This window comes from Physcomitrium patens, chromosome 6 (assembly GCF_059467195.1).
Source record: "Physcomitrium patens ecotype Gransden chromosome 6, ASM5946719v1, whole genome shotgun sequence".
In the NCBI taxonomy this organism is placed as follows: domain Eukaryota; kingdom Viridiplantae; phylum Streptophyta; class Bryopsida; order Funariales; family Funariaceae; genus Physcomitrium; species Physcomitrium patens.
In genome coordinates, this window is record NC_143415.1 from 18,317,453 (window position 1) to 18,331,002 (window position 13,550).

A 13,550-nucleotide genomic window follows, 5' to 3' on the forward strand; every position below is an offset into this window, starting at 1 on the left:
AGATCACACGTGATATGCATATTTTATATTAAAATAAATAAATAAATAACTCTTCTCATGCACACATCAGTGATATTCATGGCTGTTGAAGACTATGAATAGGTATGTTTGAGCAGTTGTGGATTGTTTCAAATTGCCTCACTGAACATGAATTGATAACATATTGTTTGGAAATACTGGGTTTGTTTTCCAAAAAGTCCTCTGCAAATGTCTAAAATTGAAACAAATGTACATGAAATAATAATGGAAATAATGTAACTAGCACAAAATCAATGTGAAAGAATAAGTGCATGTCCAAAAAGCAACCACGTGTACAATTTGTTGGACAAAAATGAAAAATTACAAAATGAAAAAGTTATGTAAAACATTTTCAAGTTGTCTATTAGATATACACATACATTTATAAACAAATAGGCGACACTAAAATAGTATTATTTTAAAAATAAATAACAATAAACATCTAATTATCTAGAAAATCATACTAATTACAATACTTGGATGACCTTAGATTGCAAATTACATTCATTGTATTTTTACATTACCAATGTGCTATTCTTGTTTGTTATTTTTAGAATAATAAATCATTTATGATAATTTGCTATATATATATATATATATATATATATATTCCATTGCTACCAAATACTATATATATATTTTTTCCAGAAATTTTGAGGTTGATTTGTCATTTAACTACAATTGACTTACCTTGATCAGTCTGTGAAACAAAGAATTCCACATGTTTCATGTCTAAACCTCACAAAGACTTTAATCTTAAAAAGATATTAAAAATATTTTTGGAATAAAATTGGATGCAACCAACCAAGCCATACATGAATAAATTTCTACAAAAATCTATATAACTAACATTTCTGTTATTGCAAATCCCTTTATATCTCTACTCAAACACTTGTGTTTTTGACATTTATACAAAAAAGGCAATAAAGTAAAATCGAAATTGACTAATATCATACAAAGTTTTTTTTAGCAAACTAAATAATTGTGTATATGTTTCAACATCTAAGATCTTCTACTTTTCAGTATTTTGGAGGATTTGAAATAATATAAATAAAAACCAAGGTTATGCAATCGTTTGAACAATTTATTGTAGATACAAAATCTTTACAATAAAAGCTTTGGTTGTATCAATTAAATAATCAATATCATTTCATCACATAAAATTGGTTATAACAAACACATCCTACCATTCGAATAGAAATTTAATAAAAAAAACGTAAAACATTTATAATTAAAGAAGATAAAAATTTGCAAAACAAATATAACAAATTATGGAATTTTACATTAAGCCTGTGGAACAAGACTTTACTTTTCTCGAATTTAGGCATGTACGCTCTTAGAACTTGTTTACATGTTTGTAATCTGTACTAGTTAAAATTATATATATATATATATATATATATATATATACACATAATGAATTGATTATTAATTTCAACTCTAAATCTTCAAACTATTTTAATGAGATTAAATGGTTTATATATCCAACAATAATTCTTAACAATACTAAACACTACTAATAATATTAGTATGTATATCTAAATAATGAACACTATGACAACAAAGGGCAAACATATGACCATCATTACCACATCTGAATTGAGAAGATGGCAACCAAAATTTTGTGATTGATAAATACTAGAGTATTTACATCTTTTCATGGTGATATTTGTATTAATTGATTTTCATATGAAAAATATATTATTTTTAAATTTACTTGGTATTTTAAAAAATATAACCATTTAATCTAAAGTATATTGTGTGTAATAATGAATTCCATGCTCTGTGATATCAAATAAAATTAGGTTATCCATGCTTAGTTTTTATATTTTTAGATTTATTTTATATTTTAGCACATTAAACATGTTCTTTATGTAAATATTACATTGACATTATTTTTTTTTTTTTGAAGAATAACAATCGAGAAACTCAAGAAAATTAATAACTCAGTTTTTTAATATTACTACAAGAAATAATATTGATATCAAATAGACAAAAAATTAGAATATGCAAGTTTAGGGGAGAAATTATTTTTGAACTAATACTCAATTAATACTTTATTAAAACAAAGATAACTATGTCTATCAGAATAGAAATATTAAGTTATTTTAACTTGAATAAATTTTTTAAAATTTAGGAGTTACTTTGTGCTTTCTTCCTATTTATCTAAATAAATAAATTTTATTGTAAATTTAGGTATCTAAAAGTATTAAATTATTATAATATAAACAAAGCATATAAAAAATTAAATTAAATATCTAAAAAGTATTTAAAATTTGACAATACATTTATCAAAAAAATTAATTCTTCATATATATATACATACATACATACATTCATACATTATTAATTTAAAGACAATATTTAGAAATAAAAATATAAGAACTCAAAATGAAAGAATGTATGTGTAAGAGTGGACTTTAGAAATTTTCTAATTTAACTACTAATATTAAATTCAGTACAAGAAATATTCAACAAAATATACAATTATTTCACTATTTAATAGATCCACTAAGTTTTCCTAGTAATGATTATTATTGTTATTAATTTAATTAAATCATCAAATTAATTCTATAATACAAAAAAACTTCAATTTATGATATAAATTTTTACAATTCAGTTTTTAAAATAGAAAACACTCCAATATAGTAAAATAGAAGAAAATCATTAAATATGATCAATAAGACTATTATATCTTCTTAGATCCCGAAATAAATAAGTAATTTAATTCTTAAATTTTATATATACTTTGAATTTTTTTTGATTCTTAATTTTTTTATAAACTACTAAATATTAATTTTCTAAAAGAGTAATAAATAATTATTTTTATTAAAAAACATATATTTTTTCTGAATTTTAAAAATAATATCTTCTTTACTTTGGATAAATTTATAAACGAAGAAGTTTAGAAAAGAAAATTTTAAAATTATAATGATTTTTTTATAAATACCTTGAAATTTTTAAAATTATAATGATTTTTTTATAAATACCTTAAAATTTTTAAAATTACAATGATTTTTTTATAAATACCTTAAAATTTTTAAAATTATAATTTATTTTATTTTAATATTTAAGCGTGATGATAATATTTGATATTTTAAATTTCATTAATTTTTTTTTGTTAGATTCTACCTTAATAATTTAATAATGTTTTTAAAAAATTATCACTATATTAAATGTACAATCTAATATAGGTTTATATTTTTAATTCATATTATATTTTTTAAAGTTTTTTGCAATATATATATATATATATATATATATATATATAGCCTAAAGAAGTAATAAAATCAAAAATTAAAATGAAAACTCGTTAGAGAAGATAATTTGTTAAGAAATTGTTTTTAATCTAGCTACTATAAGAATCATGTGGTTAGAATCTTATTAAAAGAATAATAATAACGGGCTCATGATATAATTTAATTTTTTTTTATAATATATATATATATATATATATATATATATATATTGTTTATAATACAAAAATTATAAACTTTTTTGCCTTTATCCTGTAAAATATTAAAGCCTATGTATGCTTTTCTAATAAAGATATTGCTAAATATTACAAAACCTCTTTCGAACAATAACTTGAACTAATACTGGTATAAATTATAAATGATTGATTTTTATCATATAAAGATATTAGTTATAAAACTTTCTTATAAATTTGTTTATCTATAGATATAATAATATAATATCTTTTGATATTATTATATCTTTGATTTAGAAAATATTATTTTAGACTTATTTTAATTTAAAGAGTATTATTTCAAAAATAGATTAGAATTATCACAGTCTTTAATTTTTTCCAATAGAATAAAATCAAAATATAAATTGTATCTTAAGTCTAAAAAAATTATTTTCTTATTTTCAAAGCAACTATATGTATACAAATTGTAAAATAAGATATCTATTCTTTTTATTTACAAAGCATCCAATTCTCACTAATATAAAATTTGTAATAATATTTTAAAGCAATATATATTTTTTCAATAAAATAATAAAAATAATTTATTTTTCAATGTTCAACCAAATTATTTTCTTTCTAATTGTCTAATTTTTCTAGTTAATATTTAGAATAATTTGCAATATATTGCAAAAGAATAAGCTAATTTCAAAGAATATACTTAAATTAATATTTTAAAATATACATAATTTAGTATATATTTATTAATATACTTTAGTATATATTTATTAATATTTTTTTAATATATTAATAAATATATTAATAAAAATCTTTCAAAAAATATGTTTATAAAAATCATTCAGAAAATATAAGCTTTAAAAAATATATATTGCAACAAGCTGAAATATCAAAGGCTTAGACTATTTATTTTCAAAATTAATTAGGAAAAAAATAAATCCAATATATGTCAAATAATTTTTTAAAATAAATGAATATTCATATCTTTATTTATTTTTTTAAAATTAAATTATACAGATAAATAAGTATTCTTTAAAGAATTTGGTTTAAGATTATTAAGTTATTTGTACTTGAAATTAATTAAAATATTATTATGTAAAGTAATAATTTTTAATTTATATAACGATGTGTTATTTAGTATTTAAAGTAATAAGTTTAAATTTATATAATATATGTTTATTTAAATACTAGATAATCTTTTTTAGTCTATTTGTACAAATTTCAAAATGTTTGAAAGCTAAATGAAATCAAATTAATTTTAATTTGAACAAAGTTTAGTGTGAATTACTAATATCAACAAAAAAATGATATTTATACTTCAAATAATTTAATCAAATATATTTATTTTAAGTTTTATTATTTTATGTTGTGACTACTTAATATCAATCCTTGAATAGCATAACTTGTATTTTTATTTCCAATATAAATATAACACACACACACACACATATATATATATATATATATAAACACCATTAAATATTCACTATGTTTCACAAGTAAATTTCAATTTAGTTATTTTACAAAATATATATATTTATTTTTTATTTTTTAAGAAATCATACAAAAATAATAATACATATAATATAAATAAAATTATAGTCTTTTAAAAATATTCAAGTAATCAAATTAAAAGAACTCAAATAGTTAGAAAATATATTATAATAAAAATAAATTGAATAAACACAAATTAAAACTTAGTTAGAATCCTATAGATATTCATGTTGAAATTCTACAAAACAAAAAGCATTGAGGCAATAATTATATAAATCCAAATTGTTCTTTTTTGCCAAAAAGTAGTTATTATATTTTATTTTTTCTTCTTATTTTGATAAACAAAAAATCTAGCAACAACCATACAATTTATTTTGGCTAGTCTAAAGTACTTTTTAAAAATATATATAAAAAAATGATATTGAGTTTATTGTCTAAATCCTAAAGGTTAAATTTTTATTGAAGGAATTGGTGGTTTTTGTTTTCTTTTTTATTTATTTTTTGACCCAAGGACGAGGTTTACCCAAGCACTTATTTTTGAGGCATGGTCAAGCTTTTACTGTTGAAATTCAATTTGCCAATACTTTTGGAACAATTTTTAAAACTCTTGGGTCCAGCCCTTACCCATCATCTAGTAGTTTAGGATCAATATAGATTGGAATTGATGATTTAAGAGTATCATGTATTGATATAAAAATAAAATTAGACGTCTTATAAATTGTTGTAAAAAAGTTGGCATTCTCTTCATATTTAATTCACTTTTTTCCATTCTTTTACTTTTATTTTTAGTAATTTCAAGACTTAAAAATTAAAATAAACTAACAAATAGAACAAAATATATTTTTCAATGAATCAATGTAAAATTTCGCAAGAGCTTATCATTAAAAACAACCTGCCAATCAGGTATTATTTGTTCCCCCTCGAGATATATATATATATATATATATATATATATGTAAATAAAAGAAACTATATACTTTTAATTAAAAAGATACAAAAATGATGAAAAGAATTAGTCAATCAACAAAAATAATATTCTTTGAAATTATATAGAAGTAGCAGTATTTAAGTGTAGCAAAAGCATATTTTAATTTTGTATAAACTTAGACTATTAAAATTTGAGTTTACATCAGAAGTTACTTCAAATAAATTATATGAGTTAATAGAATCATGGTAAATAAAAAATATTATGGTTGTGAAAGTACTAAGTATCATCAAATTGTAAAATTAAATGGTATTTCTTTTTACATTTAAGACATGAGTAGAACATTATTTATTGCTATATGCAAATTAGTCAAAAGTGTAAAAAGTTGAAAGTTCTATGATGTATTAAGCAAGAAAAAAAATTTAATGATAAAAGTAACATAAACCACAATATGACTTCTAGTGTACATATTAAATTTAGTTCACTTTTACTAAGATATTTATGCCATCCAACCATTGACTTACTTTAGGTGCTCATTCTAGCTACTTATTTATTTTCTTATTTTTGCAATTTTTAACAATCAAGTAGTGAATCCTACGTATTTTTTGTTACCAATTTTCTACTACAATATATATATAAATATATATATATATATAAATATATATATATATAAATATATATATATATAAATATATATATATATAAATATATATATATATAAATATATATATATATAAATATATATATATATAAATATAAATATATATATATAATATATATATATATATATATATATATATATATAAATTTTATTTTTATTTTTATTTTTTCTTGTAGTTATAGTTTTTCCTTTAAGTTTTATTCTGCAAAATGAAAGTTGACAATGCCAACAGAAACAACACCTCTACTTTGAATCAAGGGAACAATGTTGCAATTAGACATTCTAAAGCACCATTGTCATAGCAAAAAACCCTAAACCCTAAATCCCTTTTCCTAACTGTTTATTTTTTTTATATTCCTTTCAGTAAATTAATTGCCCTTTCAAAACAGCAAAAATTAGCGCTGGCACGGTCATCCTGCACTTCCAATGCAGTGGTGGACAGACAATAAGAAGACCCCATTAAAACTATACGTACCAAATACGATTGGATGAATACGATTGGATGAGTTTGGATGAACACTCCAGACAATGAAAAACATTTAAAAGATGAAATAATATACCGAAGGGATGAAGACTCGACCTCGGCGCCGCTGTGTGTGCCACCGCCATTTGCATCGTCGTCTTAGATGAGCACTGCTGCTGGCTGGCTCCTCTTTCACCGACTTCTGCTGCGAATTTCGTGTGCGCACTGCAGCAGTGCCAGTGCCGCGTTTCGTGAAATGGGTCACCGCCGTGAAAAACTCCTTTTTCTTCCATATGTGGGTCAGAAGTGTGAGGAGCCAGAAAGCTATGGAGCCAGAACCGACCGTGTCTACAGTTGTTGCTGTGGTTGCTGTGATAGTTTGCGAGCACTTTGGTGTGCGTTGCAATGCCGTGTGCACACAGCAGGAGATTGCAGAGACTAGCCACGATGCTAACCTCCATGATGGCCTAGTGCGCACAGTCAAGCATCGCACGTTTTGGAGGCTTCGGCGAGTTTCCTTTCATGGTAATGTTGTCCTTTCAGGGGTTTGTTTGTTTGTTTGTTACTCCGCTGCGGGATACGTCTTCGCCTGTTGCTTTGTGTGGGCTTGCGATCAGGGATGGTGTTGCCGTGTGGCCTTTGCAACTCCTGGACTGGTGTAAGTTCAAGTTTGCCCTTGCATCTCATCCTAAACTCAATGGCTGCCTATGTTGCAGGATTGGCATGTTTTCGACTGCATGTTTTATGATCTCAGCATCCGATAGTTTGTCTCTTTTAATTCTAATTCTGTAGATGTTGTGTTTCTGGAGGTGTTCATTTCTGTGACTTTGCTTGATACCGTAGGTGGTGAGGTGCACTTCCCTCTTTCTTTTCGATGATGGCTGCTTAGATGCTGGTTATTGCTTATCATTTGAGGAGAACTTTAGTTTGGAATGTTGGATCTTATCTTACACCTCTGAGAATATCCTATCCGATGAAGTTATCCTGCACGTCGGTATTGAACTGAAAAGAAGAGGCATACTATTACTGTTGGTCATGAGGCTTCCTGCGACCAAAAGCAGCAGCCAATTTCTCTAAAATTGTCTTCATCAAAATTGTCTTGCTTGGCAAATTCTTACCAGACATGTCGTTGTCTTCAAAACTTGTTTCCTTTCCACAGGTGAATGGTAGAAGTGAATGCAACTGCTGTCATTGCATGGCATGTCCTCCCAAGGAGGCATGATCTCTCTAACATTTACGGAGTTGATCTCGAACATCTTACAACAATATGCTATCAACCTTTCTAGGCTGAAACAAGTAAAGTGCTTTTCACGTTAAAAGGAAAATTTACAAAATCTCCATATAACAAGCCTACACGATCTAACAAACCTCTAAGACAATTCAGTAATTCACTCGGCCTTCAAGAAGTCAGCCCTTCATTACTTGCCACTATTGTGGGAGACCTGGCCACAAGTCTTCCGACTGGCCGGAAGAAAAAGCGTGATTGCAGTAATAAACCTCATACCAACAACTTTACCAACAACTTTACCTCTAAAGATACTTTGTGTTTGTTCCTCGCGATAGCGGACTATGCACATATAACTGAGTCATGGTGCTTCTGCGATACAGTCTCAAGAATCTCTTCTGAGATTTCTAAGAGTTTCCGACCTCCAAAACCATCCGGCTGGGCGACAACACTTCCCACAGTGCAACTGGCTTTGGTTCAATATTGCTGCGTCTTCTTACAGGGGAATCCTTCCTCATCCAGAACGCACTTTACTAGACTTCCTCCTCTTAATTCTACAATTCCTTTTCGTGAAGGATGTACCTTCAGGAAACAACACAAAACACTATTTCCTGATGGTCTCGTTACAAGAACTGCCGAACCTTTGGCTCTTGTTCATACAGACCCGTGCGGTCCCATGAACGCTCCTTCATTCGGAAGAGCTTTACATTTTCTCCTATTTGTGGATGACTACTCAAGATTCATGTATGTTTGCTTTTTTTAGGAGAAATCAGCGGCATTACTTCTTTTTACCCAATATAAAACACTAGTTGAGAAACAAACTGGGAAGAAAATACTTATCCTACGTTCAAATAATGGTGGAGAGTTCACCTCCAATGCTTTCACAAAACTTTTCGCTAATCACGGCATACAACAACACTTAACCAACCTATATAATCCTGCTCAAAACGGCATCTCAAAACGCAAAAATAGGACTCTCGTCGAAGCAATTCGTACCATGCTTAAAATTGAAAAAATTGTGCAATTCATACTGGGCAGAAGCCTTAAATACGGCTTGTTTACAGCAAAATTGCTCCTACACATCCGCACTCAATCAAGTAACACCTTAAGAACTTTGGACAAGGGCCAAGTCCAATCTGAGTCACTTACATATCTTTGGGTGTCCCGCTTACGCTCATCTACCTCATGAAAAACAGAAGAGGCTTGACATCAAAACTGTTCCATGCATTTTTGTGGGATACGGCGAGCTTGTCAGCGTTGAAGGCAATTGCCTATACCATCTCGGTACCAAGGGTCTATTCACAAGTTGAGATGTAATCTTCTCTGAAGACATTACTTCCTGAGCGAGCAATCTCTTTGGATAACTTCAACGAGTTGCTTAAGCCTCCTGTTGAACATTATGAAGTTATTACTACTACGTCAGGACAAACCGCTCAGACTTCTAATTCAAAACCTCTTGACAATACTCCATCTTCAAATATTGACTCTCGTATACCAAGTCCACCAACTCTGAGAGCATCACCACGAGTCCAATTCTGACAAATAAAACCTCCAAACTCTACTCCGCTCAGGACTTCACAACGTTGTAACAAGGATTAATGGACATCTATCAAATTAAATGATATAAGTGCATTTGCCTACGCCCTCATGACTCAAAAACTTGAGCCTATTTCTCTTCAGGACGGTCTATCTTGCCCTCATTCTTCTCATTGGCGTATTGCATTGTAGATATAATACAAATCCTTACTTGATGATAAAACTTGGACTTCGGTCGACTGCCCTCCAAATTGCTCAATTGCGAGGAGTGAATAGTTATTTTTGCACAATTATAACTGGGGTGGTACCTTAGCACGATACAAGGGCTGTTTTGCGGCTTGCCGATTTTCTCAGCAGGAAGGCTTTGATTATTCAGGAACATTTTTCCGAGCCATTAAGATGACATCTTTACTCATTTCTTAATGGTTTACTCAAAGAAGAGATCTATATCTTGCAGCCAAAAGGATTTACAGAGCCAATAAGCAAATCTAAATTTTGTCTCTTGCACAAATCTTTACACGGATTGAACATGCACCCAAAATTTGGTATGAATTCCTTGACCCTTTTCTTCTCAGCCTTCTGAAAGTGTCAATATGTCTCCCCTTAAGCAATCAATGTCTAATTTTTTCATACTTGGGTTGTTACATTGATGACTTTGTTCTAATTTCTACAAACTTTCAATATTTAACAATTTATAAGCAACTTTTAAATCAAAGATCTTCAATGATTGATAATAATGGAATTGAGTATATATTGGGTATTTAAGTTTGACATGATTAAGTTACCCTTTCTCATGACAAATACATTGATGATGTTCTAAACAAGAATAATATGACAACATGAAATCCAATTACTATCTTGTTTGAAGATGATACTTGATATTCTCAAATGCAAGGTGATAATCTACCTTTAGATAAAGTCAAATTTATAAACAATATATTGTATGTTCAACTAATTGCCTACTTATAGTACATAATGACTTGTATCTGGTTTGACTTGGCCTTTCCAGTGAAGCCTCTAGTCCAATTTATGTCTAAATTTAATCTTGCTCACTAGATTGCTTTTAAGTGAGTATTCTTTCACTTGAAATAAACTTCCAATTGTTGCCTACTTTATTATGATTCTTCAACCTCATCTTTTAATTATATGTTGAAAAGATTGAACAATTTTTATTGGGTTGGCAACATGCCAAGGTCATAAATTTTAAAGAACTAAAAAATCAATATATTCTTGTGTCACTCAAAAAGACTAAAAAATTATTGAAAGATAATAAAATATTAAATTAGAATGATTATTCCTAAAGACGAGAAGACTAAAAAGTCTTGAAACAATGTTAAGAACTAGAAAGACATTAGCAAGAGTGAAGTAGGCTTTATTCTAGTTCCTATATAAACTATCTAATTATGAGTTATATAATGATATTTTATAGGACTTCTAATACATGTCCACTTTGCAAGACACATGTGTAACTTACAAGTCAAGTTTCTTATATGTGTGCCACATAATTACCTTGTTTCATAAGCTATTAATATGTACAATATATGGCTAACTTGTTGACCAAGTTTCTAACCTATCAATCAACAACAAATATGTATAAAGTCAAATACGTATCTATGAAACTTCTAAGAAGCTTTGTCATAAGATAATATCAAATCTATCTATATTTATTTTCATTTTTTTTATTTCTTATTTTAATAAATATATATGTTTGTGATATTATTCCTTTCCTTTCCTTTCTAAAGATAAGTTCCACAAGGAGTGGCAATCATATGTTAAAAAAGTCCAAGATACAACAAATTGTATTTGTCATGTACTTTGATCTTTGTTCTTTTTGAAGATAGTTGATAGGTCCTCTCAACCATTAATAGTATTTTATACTAAGGTAAGAAGACCATCCTATTATTTGATTATTGTTGAGGTCTTCATAACTCCTTTTATATAAAATATTTGAAATAACATTGAGGGTGATTCCTACCTCCAATAATATCATCAAGCATTAGAAGTTTTTTTTGAGGTTGTGATATTAAACATGTTATATTTTACTATCTATTTAGAAAAAAATTAGAATTTGATTTTAGCAAAGATATTTAGATAATTCTTTTTTGATTATTAGAATTTCTTTATAATAATATGGTACATTCTTCTACTCAATAAATATATTTTTTTATTAATTATGATTATCATCTATAATTTGATATTTTTGATTTTTTAAAAATTGATAATTTTACATTAAAAGATTTAAAAAATTATTTGTTAGAGCTACATGCAATAATAAAGGCACAATTAAAAGAAGATTAAGATAAAAAAAATCAATATTGATGCTTATCACAAAAAATAACTTGAATTCTATATTTGTGATAAGGTATAGTTACTTTGTTATAATATCAAGACTATTTGTTCTCATGACAAGTTATATTACTATAGATTTTGACCATTTTATATATGTATATGAATCAATCAGATTACTTAACAATGGCACCTATTGGTGTCATATTATGTGTTGTCTTGTTTAGGAATGCACCGGGCACCTAGCTATAGAAAATAAGATTGTATTTTATAAGAATCCAGAAAATCCTAATAGGTTTCACCCATATGCAATGAATATAATCCAAATTTTAATTCAAAATTTCTAAAAAAAAATCTTCATAATAGCCTCAATCATATATAAACCTCAATTACCTTGTTACTTTCATATTTAAGAAATTTAGATTTTTCTTTTAAGCCCCAATCCTAATCAGTGAGCTTTAATAAGCTGTAACTTCTAATCTGATTGTCCACTTGATGTGAAATTTTGCATACAATTGTCAATGTAAGTCTTCTTTATGCTCAACAATTTTTAGCCTAATTTAACTTATAGATTGTGAGAAAACCTCTAAAAGTTGCACTAATGTCACTCGGCTGCCAATTTGAAAAGTGAAGCAAAAATCCCAGCAATGATTTCTCCTTCTTCAAATATTAACTTTGATTCAAAAATTGGTGTACAACTTGATCTTCAAGTCCTTCAAGACCATGTCAAATTTCACTTTGATTAAACTAGTAGATCTCTAGATATCATAGAAACCCTACTCAACCCCAAACTGCCAACTTCCAAAATCCTCTTGTACTAAAAACCAGATATCTCTAAACTACATTGTTAGATTATCACAAAATTTTGTACAAACTTAGGACACCCAATAATCCAAATAATATCAAATTTTGAACTATAGATGTTACACCATTTGCATGAAGTAGCCAAAATTGCTAGCCCTAATTATATTATATAAAATCCAAATCACAAATACAAACCTTGACTTTGAATAATAATTGCCTCGCCTTCAAAAATCCTACAAAAACCACCCTTATGACTTTGAAAAGAGCTTGAATCAAGCTCTCAAAATCTAATCTTTGATCTTTGAATGAATCCCTAATTTATCCTATGCAGTCATTTTAGTGACTAGAGGTCTGATTTCGACCCTGTCTCACAAACAGTCGACACTATCAAGGACATGAACTCCAAAGAAAGATAATCTCAATACACTCTTATGTCATTCAAAAATACTTAAAAATCATTCAAAAGTGATAATATATTGAACTAGAATGGCTATTGCCAAAGTCTAGAAAACATGACGACTCTTAAAACTAGAGTGAAAGCAAAAAAAGAGTTGATAAGAGTGAAGAAGGCTTCACTCTTATCTCTATATATACTATCTAACTAGGGGCTATGTGGCAACGTTCTATAGAACCTTCAATATGTGTTGACTTTGTAGGATACTTGCATTGACTTACAAGGCAAGTTTTTCTATATGTGGGCCACATAGTTAGCTT

The 13,550-nt window shown here is 27.4% G+C and overlaps 1 long non-coding RNA gene across 1 annotated transcript; it reads left to right on the top strand.

The window, feature by feature from the left end:
- The first annotated feature begins 6,702 nt into the window (after positions 1-6,702).
- On the top strand, positions 6,703-7,997 carry LOC149989192 (uncharacterized). The gene is made up of 2 exons (XR_016503504.1): positions 6,703-7,510; positions 7,702-7,997. It is a non-coding gene; the product is annotated as an uncharacterized LOC149989192 (long non-coding RNA).
- Positions 7,998-13,550: the final 5,553 nt, after the last annotated feature.